Source organism: Canis lupus, chromosome 37, assembly GCF_011100685.1.
Source record: "Canis lupus familiaris isolate Mischka breed German Shepherd chromosome 37, alternate assembly UU_Cfam_GSD_1.0, whole genome shotgun sequence".
NCBI lineage: Eukaryota > Metazoa > Chordata > Mammalia > Carnivora > Canidae > Canis > Canis lupus.
The window spans coordinates 15,199,811-15,213,264 of NC_049258.1; the positions used below are offsets into that span (position 1 = coordinate 15,199,811).

The 13,454-nt window shown below is 36.3% G+C and overlaps 1 long non-coding RNA gene across 6 annotated transcripts in view; it reads right to left on the minus strand.

Moving 5' to 3' along the window:
• LOC111094410 overlaps positions 1-13,454 on the minus strand; it is a 50,884-nt gene that overhangs the window by 3,345 nt on the left and 34,085 nt on the right. For 4 of the 6 annotated variants that reach the window (XR_005385287.1, XR_005385282.1, XR_005385285.1 and 1 more), the window contains exon 5: positions 10,035-10,595. The exons of the other annotated variants lie outside the window; for them this stretch is intronic. This is a non-coding gene — a long non-coding RNA (uncharacterized LOC111094410). Of the gene's footprint in view, positions 1-10,034; positions 10,596-13,454 lie in introns of those variants that run through there. 6 annotated transcript variants of the gene reach the window in all.

Consider the following 13,454-nt stretch of genomic DNA (forward strand, 5'->3'; position numbering starts at 1 on the left):
TAAATAATATTTTATAACCATGCTTTCCTTTAAAGCATCCTATCAGCGGTAACATGACACATGCATAATAGTAACCATAAAAGAAGGCTATTTGTGAGATTGCTTACTCGGTGTAGGCGGTTGGGGTGCCTTTATTTAAACGATTGCTTCTGCAGAATAAAACAGTATTCCTATAACCTGCAGACTTAAATGCACCTCTGAAGGTTTCCAGTGCCCAGGTAGGATCTGTTCTTACAAATGCGGTAATGTTTGCTGTTTGCTTAAAAGGAATCCAGTTGTAAAAACTAAGACCTGGTCTAAAAGATGAGCTCAGGGTTCTTAACTCCCTATTTATTTTGGCCTCTGATAGATGAACACAGTATCTGTTCACCCCTGACTAGTTAGGGAGCTCTGATTTGATCAAACAGGTATCTTTTAACAAATCAGGTCTTCTAAGTGCTTTCTGCTTTCTTTTATTTTCTCTTATTGTTAAGTGTAGCCAACATCTGAAACGTGTAGCAAGCCCAGTTACCGGCTACCAAGATTTAATAAATGCTGCTGCTTTGTCGTGTTGCTTCAGATCTTTTATGGGAAAGTGGTGGGAAGAACAGAACACTCTAGAGTTGAGAAAGACTTTCCCAAACCCGTTCTCCTCCTTCCCCAAGGAAAATCTCTATCTGGAAGTTGATGTTGCGTCCCGTCCTTTCCGTGATATTTGTATTTGATTAGGTGCTTGTGCATGTATAGGGGTACACGGTATAGATACATAGACCTACTCAGGATGCACAGAATAACGCACAGAATTAATACAATACAAATTCCATGACTTCTTTTTTTAATTGAACACTGTTTTCTAGGTCCTATCCATATGAACACAAGTGCGTCCAGGTCTTCAATTCTGGTTTAGAATTCATTTGATGAGATATATCATAGCTTTTTCACCAGGGTCTCTGTCCTTGAATGTTTTGGTCATTTCTAATTTTTCTTTAATACCAACAATGTTCCAGTAAACATCTTTGTATCTAGAAGCAGAATTGCCTACTAGTAGAATTCATCTATTCTTCCCCCCCTCGCTCCTCTCCCCCTTTGCCTTATTTTTCTTGTTCATTTGAAGGAGTTATTTAAATTTCTTAATACAATTGTTGTTATATAATGCAAATAAATATCTTCTTCAGTTCTATGGTTTATTTTTAAACACTGCTTGTGCTCTCTTTTGTTCCTAGTGAAATGTATCAATCCTTTCTTTTCTATTGGTGCTTTTGTTTTATTAAAGAAATCCTTTTTTATTAGATTTAGGAAAGAGAGTAACTTCTGATTTCTAAAAAAAAACAAAAAACAAACAAACAAAAAAAAACCACTTCTGATTTCTACTAAAGATGCTAGAGTTTTATTTTTCACATTTAAATCTTTAATCCACCTGGAATGTTTGGACATAACGTGAGATAGGGTTCAAATTTAATAAATTGAATTATAACTTGGTTATATGAAATTGGTTCATATAAATTGGTTATATGAAAACCAGCTTACTCATTACCAGTTCTTGCATATATTCCATTTTCTAAAAACTGATGTGTAATGTCATCACTTTCATACCTTAAGTTTTAGTGTAAGACAGACATTATCAGCACTCACCAATATCTTGCTATCCTATTGCTTCTGGATATGTCAAATACTACCTGCCAGCTCTTCCCCCGCTTGGCAGGGCCACATAACTAGTAATGACCAATGACCTGTGAGCAGAAGCCATGTGTGTAAACTTTGGGAATAGATTGAAAAATCCTTGATCAATCTTTCAGCTTCCCTGAAGAATGTGTGTTGAGATGGGAGAGCCACAAGAAAGAGCTACCTGATTGTTAAATCACCTCGTGGTCATCTGTACTAACAGCAGACTCTGTATGAGCAAGAAGTAAACTATAAGCACGAAACCTCTGAGATTTCTAGGCTAATTTGTTGCTGTAGCTTATCCTGATTAATACATCATGGTTCAGATCCTGGGCTCCCTGTTTGGTTCCATTGGTTTATTTGTCTGTCTTAGCATCAGTACCACACTGTCTTAATTATTTTGGTTTTATGGGAAGTCTTGGTTTCTAATAGGGCAAGTCTGCATCTCCCTTCTCTTTCTTATCTTCTTTGACTTGTTACCTTTGCAAATGAATTTTGGAATTATTATCAAGGGTAATGAAATTGCTGCCGAGGCTCTGATTAGAATTTTATTAAATTTGGTCTTTAAGTTGGGAAGAAATGACATCTTTATTATATTGAGTCTTCTCTCCAAAGGCATGATAAACCTTCTCCATTTATTAGGTTTAACTATATTAAAATGCTATTTTTTTTTGGTAGCTCAAAAATGTGCAAAACACAAAAGTAGACTTGAGCAAATGGAAAAGACATCTCTTGTTTTGCTTAGGACATCTCAACCTAATCAAGATACTACTTCTCTCTATGCTAATTTTTTTAAAGATTGATTGATTGATTGATTAATTGATTTATGAGAGACAGAGAGAGAGAGAGAGAGAGAGACAAAGAGGCAGAGACATAGGCAGAAGGAGAAGCAGGCTCCATGCAGGGAGCCCGACCTGGGACTCGATTCCAGGTCTCCAGGATCAGGCCCTGGGCTGAAGGTGGCGCTAAATCACTGAGCCACCCGGGCTGCCCTCTCTATGTTAATTTTTAAACGAATGAGATCCTAATAAAAACAGCAGTACCGGGATCCCTGGGTGGCGCAGCGGTTTGGCGCCTGCCTTTGGCCCAGGGCGCGATCCTGGAGACCCGGGTTCGAATCCCATATCAGGCTCCCGGTGCATGGAGCCTGCTTCTCCCTCTGCCTGTGTCTCTGCCTCTCTCTCTCTCTGTGACTATCATAAGTAAATAAATAAAAAATTAAAAAAAAATTAAAAAAAAAAAACCACACCAGTACCAACTAGCTCTTTGTTACATCAGGACAAGTTGATTCAAACATAATAGGAGAAAATAAACACACAGAAATCACTAGAAAAATGCTGAAAAGAAAGAAGTATGAGAGAAGACTAACTCTCCCAGGTACCAGAGCACACTCCAAAGCTTCTATGATTAAAACAGAGCGGTACTGATGGTACATGAATAGATAGAACAATAGAACAAAACAGAAAGTTCTTAAACAAAACCACCTACAATGGAGAAATCTAGTATATGATGAAGTTGGTATCTCAAATTATTGGGGCAAAGGTTGGTTTTTCTACCATAGGATGTTGAAACAACTGGATTGCCACTTGGAAAAAGATGAAACTCACACTACACACAAGAATAAACTCTAAATTAACAGAGATCTATATGAAAAAATAAAACTACAATGACTAGGAGAAATGGATGAGTTCCTCTATAATCCAGATCTAAACAAAGTCTTTACAACCATGACTCAAAACCAAATACAATAAGAAACTGATAAATGGAGATTATTCTATTCAGTAATTGGTCAGAATTCTTAAAATTGTCAATGCCATGAAAGACAAAGAAAGAAAAATTTGAGAAATTCAGATTTAGTGACACTAAAGCAGCATAATAACTAAATGTAATGCATGATCCCAGGTTGGATCCTGTACTGGAGGAAAAAGATACATAATTGAAATAATAGGAAAAGTTGACTGTGGATGGAAGATTAAAGTCTTATGAATTAAAGATTAGATAAAAATATTGTTATTTTTGTTAAATTTCCTGGTGTTGATAAGTGGGCTATACAGTATTTCCATTATAAGAATATCCTGAAATGAAATACAAGCTAAGCTATTAAGAGATCTATCTATCTACCTATCTATTTTTATATAAAAATACAGATATTTGGGATGACTGGGTGGCTCAGTGGTTGAGCGTCTGCCTTCGGCCCAGGGTGTGATCCTGGAGTCTCAGGATCGAGTCCCACATCAGGCTCCCTGCATGGAGCCTGCTTCTCCCTTTGCCTATATTTGTGACTCTCTGTGTCTCTCATGAATAAATTTTAAAAAATCTTTAAAAAAAATACAGATATTTATTCAGGATCATGATGATCACATATGTTTTTTCCAGTTTTGTGCTGTTATGAACAGCATTGTTATGTACATTCAGGCATGTACCTTTTTTTGTTTGTTTGTTTTAATTTCTAGGGTTAAGTATCCTTTTACTTATTTTTTTTTATTGGAGTTCAATTTGCCAACATATTGCATAACACCCAGTGCTCATCCCATCAAGTGCCCCCCTCAGTGCCCGTCATCCAGTCACTCCCACCCCTGCCCACCTCCCTTTCCACCACCCCTTGTTCATTTCCCAGAGTTAGGAGTCTCTCAAGGCATGTACCTTTTGGTGCACACATGAAAGCTTTTCTTTATGGCATGTGCTTGGAATTAAACTGTTGAACTGCAGAGTATCTGCATTTTTTACTATATTGGAAAATGTGGGAGTGCCAGTGTACATTCCCACCAGCTGTGTATAGATGTCACTGACGCTCCACATCCTGGCCAACATGTGGGACTATATGACTTTACACCTTCTGCCAATCTGGCAAGTGTAAATGGTATATTTTTGCAGTTTCAATCTGCATTTCTTCCATTTCTAATAAGGGGACAACATGTCGTATGTCTATTAAATGTTGGCTCAGTTCGTGCCTCTGTCCATTCACTTGTCTTTTTTTACTTTCATGAGTTCTAACTATTTTGCACACTGATCCTCCATTTAATATATGTATTGTAAATATCTTCTGCCAATGAGTGGATTATTTTTACCCATTAATAATGTCCAGAAGTGTTTAGCTTTGGAGTAGTTAAAATAGAAATATTTACCTTTATTTTTTATTTTTTTTGTTTATCTGGTCATATTGAAGTAAATTTTTTCCTAACCAAAGTTCATAAAGAAAAATTATATTTGAAATTTTAACCTGAATTAAAAGGGAGTTTTGGGTTATACTGTGAGGGATCTAGTTCATATTTTCAATGCACAAAGCTAATCGTCCAAGCTCCAGTTATTCAAAAGTCCATCCTTTCTTCATTAATTTGCAAAGTCTCTTCTGTGATACAACAGTTTTCTATACATGGAGGATCAGTTTCTGGACAGTGTATTTTTGTTTGTTTCTCTCACACCAATAGCATGCCATCGTGCTGTTTTTATAACCACGACTTAGTATCTGGGAGGGCAAGTTACTCAATCTTTTTCTTTTTATGTGAAGTTTTTTTCTTGATCTTCAACACAAATTTTAGAATCAGCTTTTCAAGATACATGAAAAATCTGGTTGAGATTTTTATTGGAATTACATTGAATCTAGGTACAGATTTGGAGAGAATTGATATTTTTACAAGTTTTCCCACCTAGAAATGTAGTATATCCCTTTGCTTATCCAGTTTTTCTTACATGTCCTAGTAATGCGTTAGAATTCCTTTTATCCTTTGAATCTGCTTGTTGTGGGAGATCCCTGCTCCACATCAGTTCTACCTGCTATATTTACTGATAATATTCTCAAATTCTAATAAAACATACATCAGATCAATATTTTTAACAGATTCCTCAAAAAATTAATACTCTAGTAATCAAGTTTGAAAGTGATAGCTGTACATAGAAAAGAGTAAACAAACCAAATCTGAAAAGAAGTTTCAGTTTATTTGAAATTAAGGTGGGTTCTGACAATTTATGACCCTAACCTGAGGCATTCCTTTTTTATTAACCTCTTCCCTAATCTTATTTCTAGAACAATTCTGAAACCTCTATTGGAATTTTTTAATAGAAGCTTCTATTTTAGAATATCCATATACATCTTACCTTTCCCCTCTAGACTTCAAAATTACATTAATGCTTTCTTTTCCAATACCCAAAATTCTCAAAATCAAGAATGTTTCCTCCAGATTTTTATTATGAAAATTTTGAAGTTAGAAAATTTGCAAGAACAATAAAAATAGAAAACATATACTCACCATCTATTTTCTTTCTTTCTTTCTTTCTTTCTTTCTTTCTTTCTTTCTTTCTTTCTTTCTTTCTTTCTTCTTTCTTTCTTTCTTTCTCTCTCCATCTGTCATCTCTCTTTCTCTCATCTATCTATCATGTAATCTTTTTTTTTTTCCTATCATGTAATCTATACTTATCATCTACCTACCTATCTTAGTCTGCTAGGGCTGCTATAACAAAATACTGTACGCTGAGTAGCTTAAACAGCAGAAATTTATTTTCTCACAGTTCTGGAGGCCAGAAGTCCAAGATCAAAGTTGTTAGGTTGGGTTTCTTCTAAGGCCTCTTTCCTTTGCTTGCCCTTTTGCTGTGTCCTTACCTAGTCTTTTCTCTTCTGCACACACTCGTCTCTTCCTCTTCTTATAAGAACACCAGTCCTATTCAATTAAGGTTCCATTCTTATGATATTATTTAACCTTAATTCTTTAATAACCATATACAAATATAATCATATTGGGGTTTAGGGTTTCAACATAAGAATTTGGGGGGTCACAATTCAGTCCATAAATCAATCAATCTATTTATCTATCTACCTATCCATCTAATCTTGTTGAACCTTTTCAATGTAAATTTTAGTCATGACTATTCACCTTTAAAGACTTTTACATCCCCCACAAAATATGACCATGTTCCTGCATGACAAATGTATTATATCACTTATGAAAAGAAATAATATCCTAAACCATCTAATATCAACTCCATGTTCAAATTTTCCCAGTGGTGAGTTTGTTATATCTATATTCCTTCTATACCTATTAGCATACTTCTTTAAAGAAGGGTTTATATCATCAGCTAGAGATAAACTTTAGTTGCTTCTCAACAGCTAATTTAAATTAAAGCACAGATCCCTACCCTGGGATTCCTAGTGCCCCAAGGATAGATTTCTGGGAGTTTGGTGAACTTCTTGAAAGTGCATATGTAAATTTTTCTTGGGAGGAGGTTCATGGTATACTCAGATTCTCAAAGGTGTCTGTCATAGCCCATTAAAAACTACTTTTTAATTTTTTTCCAGTTATCTGGTATCACATACGGAGTTCTCTGTGTTGACCGAGGCTTAAGAATTACACCTCCTTAGAAATACAGTTGACCTTTGGACAACATGGTTTGAACTCATGGATTCATTTATACTTGAATTTTTAAAAATACAGTACAGTATTGTAAATGTATTTTCTCTTCTTTATGATTTTTAAAATAACATTTTCTTCTCTCTAGCTTGCTAATTTATTATATGAACACAGTATATAAGAACACAGCATACAAAATAGAAGTTAATCTACTGTTTCTGTTATCAGTCAACAATAATAGGCTATTAGTAGTTAAGTTTTGGGGACGTCACAAGTTATATGTAGATTTTTGACTGTGCAGGGGGATTGGCATCCCTTCCCCTCCCCCTAACGATGTTCAAGGGTCAACTGTTTTGATATGTTCCATTTAAGAATGTATATTGCTGATAAAAGAAGACTGAATAGGAGTTATAATAGTTGGGAAAGTAAAGGGTAACAAATACAACTATTAATTAGGAACTAATTTATGGTGCTATTGTGAAGGATGATAATTTCTTAGCTTAAATAATATTCAATGTCTTGATCACAAGTACCATTAAGGGAAAACAGTGACTGAGCTGGGTTCTTTGTTAGTCTGTAAAATTAAAACATACCCTAAAAATTAAAGCATCATCTTTTGCAGACAGGCACTAATGACTCTGGGGCTGACAGGTTAGTTTAGTTCAAGCATTTCATAGATGATTAAAGTTAATGAGTGAAGTGTAAGCAGGACTCTACTTAATGAATGTGCTAATTGTTTTTCTTGCTGCAAATATTAGTGCTGCTTTTAACCACAATATACAGAAGATTAGGAGCCAATTCATTATACTTTGTTTAATGAGTTATATTTATACAATATAACGGCATTGTTAAATTCACATAGTACCCTTCTTAATATTCAAAGCACTTTACTAGAGGGTTCTATTTTAAGCTCAAAGCCATCCTTTGTCAGGAGGGAAGGCAGAAACAGTATGCCTATTTTAGCATGATGGTTATGAGTGCAGACTCTGAATTCATGCTGCCTGTATTTGAGTCCTGCCTCTCCCACTTACCAGCTGTCCGATCTCAGAAGAGTTATTGACCACTCTGTGCCTCAGTTGTCTTTTCATAAAGTGGGGCAGGTAATAGATACCTTCTGTGACCATCTTATCACTTGCACTTGGCCACTGCCACTACCCTGTTTAATGAATGAATGAATGGATTTTTGTGAACCTTGGGTTTGTTTTCTCCTACCATCATTGGTCCTTGCTTGCCCTATTTTTTTCTAGTACTTATTACACAAACAGTGCATAAGTATATGTGTAGGTCATTTATTTATTTATTGAAATACATTTTTATGGCATATAAGTCCTTTAGAACTCAGAATCTCCCTGGTTTATACATAATTCTTTCCATATGCTCTCTTAGTCAGTGGTCTTCAAAGTTTAGTGTGTGTTGTGCCCAACCCCAGAGTTTCTGACTCAGTAGGTCAGGGAAGGTCTCTTCAAGGGAGGTGACATTTAAGTTGGGATTTAAAGAATGAAAAGGAGCTTAATCCAATGAGAGCTGAAGGGAATTCAGGTGCAGAGAAGAGCAAGTGCAAATACTCTGAGCTGAGGAAAGTGCTGAGTAACAGAAGGGAGGCTGGTATGGCTGAAACCTGATGAGTGTTTGTTGAATTCCTTTACATCCCTCAGATGTACAACTTAGAGTAATTTAGCACTTCTCCATCATAATTTAGGCCAGAATAAATAATACCTTCATTTGAAGTTGCAACTTTAAACACCTGTAGTATCAAAATATAGGATAGCAGCCAAAATGACTGTAAATTACTGTAGAATAATAAAATACTCTCCTAAAATGTAATTTTTAATTTATCGAGCTGCACACTTGTGATTTATGTATTTTTATATCTATAACAATTCTGAAAGTTAAATCTAAAATGTAATAACATGGGATCCCTGGGTGGCGCAGCGGTTTAGCGCCTGCCTTTGGCCCAGGGCGCGATCCTGGAGACCTGGGATCGAATCCCACGTCGGGCTCCCGGTGCATGGAGCCTGCTTCTCCCTCTGCCTGTGTCTCTGCCTCTCTCTCTCTCTCTCTCTCTGTGTGTGTGTGTGACTATCATAAATAAATAAAAATGAAAAAAAACTTAAAAAAATAAATAAAATGTAATAACATTTCCTCATGGATGCAAAAGAGATGCATAACTTCTCTGTTTAAAACTATTTATTAGCAATTTACAACCTTTAGGGCATAATCCCAAATCTTCAGAAGGGCACATGAGGCCCATCTTTATTGGCCTGTTTTTCTTCTCCTTTGTCTCCTAAGATGTAGTTTCTGCTCCAACTGTATGGAACCACCTACAACATCCCAAATGGGTGTGCTGTCTCATTACACATGGCTACTCTGGGAAGCCTCCTCCAGCTGCATCCCCTGGAGTTTGAGTGAGTCTCCCTGCACTTCTATCACACCAGAGCTCACTTCCTCCTTCACATTATGATTTGTCTACTGGGCTCTTTTGTTTACTTGTCTATTCAGGGCTTGGCTCTGAGCTCCTAGAAGGCAGGGACTAGGTCTTTATCCTTCTCCAGTGCCTATCACAATACCAGGCATACAGATTGCATGGCCCACATACATGTTTACTGAGTGAATGAAGGAATCTACAAAGTCTCATGCTGATGTCTCAAACAGAGGTATGATTTGGAGTCACCTCAGGAAGCTAGATTCAGTACTCTGATTATTTAAACTACACAAAATATATAGGAACCTACTTAATAGATGATGCCTAAATAATGTTGTGCATGGGTGGCAGGTTCCACGAAGTTTCAGGATTACTGACACTTGCTCCTGGGCCCCACCTAGAAAGGGCAAATGTGTTGTACAAGCCCATCCTCTATTTGTGGCTTAGATGAGGGGATTAAACATCTCTCATATCACAGGGAGCAGTGTCTTTTTGGTCTTACTGGGGTCTGACTTTGGTTATTTTTAAATCATTTGGTTATTTTAAATCAACCATATTTTGGTTATTTTTAAATCATTCACATGGTATCCATCCCCCTTCCATGACGGATGCTTCCTCAGCCTGTGGTAACCAAAGCTTACATGTCATGCCCAGAGAGGTGTTTTCTCTTCCTCAGGGCAGCTTCTCCATCCCTTTGTAGCACTCAGCATAATCTGTACTCCCATATTTATTTATTTTCTGCCTCCCTGAGAAATTTCTCCTCAAGAGTAGAGATGGTCCCTTTCTCTTCTCTAGACAGAACACTGTGTGGTACTTTGTTGGCATCTGGTGAGAATTTGGCAGAATGCGTTTGGGATGAATTATCCTCTGAATAAGTGTCATACTCCTAATGGGTGTGTCCAATTTTGAAAGAAGTCACATAATATAATTCTCAAAAAACAAACTGGAAGGTAGGAATTGCTATTACAATTTTACTGATAGGGAAATAGCCCAAGGAGAGATTGACCTGATTAAAATAAGTTAATGATAGAAATAAAGGCTTGGATCCTACTTTTCTGTCCCGGAAGGCAGTTTTTACCTATACACTTATCTTTAGAGAAAATTTCAGCAGTGCCAAAATATGGATCGCTGGCTGCTCCAAAGTTTACCCGGAAACTTTGGAAATTCTATTGTTCCTCTGTCAGCATGCACTAGGGAAGAAAAGGAAAACCAATGGGGGTAATGAAATGATGGCAGAAATGATCCAAGTGGCTTATTCAACAGGTTATTTATGTTTTTCTTCAAGTCTCTATTGTAACCTAGTTTATTATAAAACATCAGGATCCAAATTTGTAACTCATATGAAACAACAAACTTCCTAGTATGTCATCTTGTCTTTGGGAAGGTTTTATGAACTGAATTGCAAAGTGTTGACACTGGGGTCTTTTTAGTCCAACTTGAGTGAAGAAAACTCAAATGTAAAATTCAGTTCAGTCAAGATTTTATTTTTGGTTGGGAACCAATCAAAATTAGGCTCTGAGTTCATCACTCTAGTTTTTGGAGAGCTTTTTCAGAATAAACATGAGAAAATATTTCATTTTCAAAACATAACGCTTTGTACATATTAGTGTAAAGCACCATGACTCAGAAACTGTAGTTACAATATCTACACATTGTGGCAAAAACTGCTATGAGAACACATGATGACAGTACAAGCTTCTGTGAATTTTGATGAGCAAATGGCATTGAATCACGGCTTTGTGAATGAAAAGCTTGGGAAATGTCTGTGAACCTTCGCCTTTGATGTTGTATTGTCTGCTAATCTATAGAAATAACTTATTGTCTATTCTTATAATAAACTCAGATGTTTAATACAGCATTCCTGAAATGATTTTGGCCACAATTCACAGGGAAAGAAGAGTTATTGCTTCTCCCTGTGGTAGGAATTGGGGAGACCCCTTGCAGGGAGAGGCATTTGGACTAGATCTTGGAGAATGATGAGGACCTTGCTAGATGAGTGATGTGATTAATGTTTCCCTGGTAAGAGATAGCATGAAAAAATACTCAGAGGTGAGATAGGTCTGGAGGGGGTATCAAGAGTTTGTAGAAGTTCTGTGAGCATAGAAGACAAAGAGAGAAGAGAGAAAGACAAAGATAAGGAAGTAAGACTGGGAAGGTAAGTTGAAGCCAGGTCAGGAGCCTTATAACCTTACGTCATTTAGGCTTCATCACAAAAGCAGTTGGGAACTATTAACATTATATGAAATAGTGCTTAAGAAATTAAAGACAAAGGTCAACAAATGAAGATATGAACCAATGTGACCTTCACAAAGAAGTTAACAACCAAGCATTCTGCAGAGGAAATAAAGAACAGAAGCAGGCCATCCTGCATTATTAATGTGAAGCAATGATGTTTGATTGTTTCACATCTATGATCTACAGCTGTAAGGTAAGCCACTGTGTTTTAAGCTAGGAATACCCTGAGACATGGTTTGGGACTTGAAGTAGGAGTGGAGCAGTGGTTTCCTTTTAGCCACTGTAAGCTTTGAATCTCTGGTCTGACAGGACACTTACCTGGGACTTGATTTCTTTAACTGTAAATGAAGGATTGATTAGATCAATGATTTATATTAGGGGTTGACAAATTTTTTCCTATAAAGGGGTAGAACATGAATATTTAGTATTTGAGAGTCATGTAATCTCTATCACAGCTACTCAACTCTGCCATTGTAGCTCGAGAGAAGCTATAGACAATATATGGTTAAGTGAATGTGGCTGAGTTCCAATAAAATTTTATTTGTGGACACTAGAATATGAATTTTGTTTAATTTTAATATGTCACAAGGTATTACTCTTTTTAGGATTTTTTCCAACTATTAAGAAAGTGTGAAACCCATTCTTAATTTGCAGACCGTGAAAACTAGGCAGTAGGCTGGATTTTGGTCTATGGGCCATTGTTAGCCAATCCGTATTTCTTTATGACTTATTTATTTATAGGAAAAATGTAATACTTTCCAAAAGTTCAACAAGAGTATATTTTTCATTTTTTTTTCATTCCATTAAATGTAGCCAATCTGAATTGACAAAACCTATGGTGGTTATGTAAGGGTGCTTGATTTATGGTTATAGAGACTTACCAAAGGGTACATATAGGACTCAAATAAAATAACTTTCCTGATACTCCCACTATAAGCACAGAATAGTTTAAAGAGAAAATACTTTATCAATTTTTATATTGTCACTTACAGGGATAAGAGGGTATTTAAAAAATTATAGTAATAGGGGGCACCTGGGTGCCTCAGTGGTCGAGCATCTGCCTTTGGCTTGGGTCATGATCCCAGGGTCCCAGGACTGAGTCCCACATCGGGCTCCCAGCATGGAGTCTGCTTCTCCCTTTGCCTATGTCTCTGCCTCTCTCTCTCTCTGGGTCTCTCATAAATAAATAAATAAATAAATAAATAAATAAATAAATAAATCTTTAAAAAAATACAGCAATACTATTTTTGAGATATTGTTTTAAAAAATGAGAAAGGATTAAACAGGTTTTTATACACTGATGATCAGAGCAGCATTATTCACAACGGCCAAAAGATAGAAATAACCCAAATATCCATCAACAGATGAATGGATAAACAAAATGTGATATATACCCTCAATGGAATATTACTCAGCCCTTTAGCAAATTCCAATAATGCTATCACATGGATGAACCTTAAAGACAGTATGATAAGTAAAATAAATAAGGCAGACACTGAAGGACTAATATTGTATATTTTCATGTATATGAGGTACCTAGAGTAGTCACATTCATAGAAAATAGAAGAGTGATTGCTAGGGGCTGAGAGGAAGGGGGAAATGGGAGTTAATGTTTGATGGGTAGGAGTTTCAGTTTAGGAAGATGAAAAAGTTCTGGAGATGGGTGGTGGTGACATACAATGCGAATGTATTTGATGCTGCTGAACTGTGTACTTACCATGGCCTAAAATGGTAAATTTTAAGTTATGTATATTTTACCACAGTAATTTAAAAGAATGAGACAACAATGAAATGTTCAGCCTAGTATCACACAA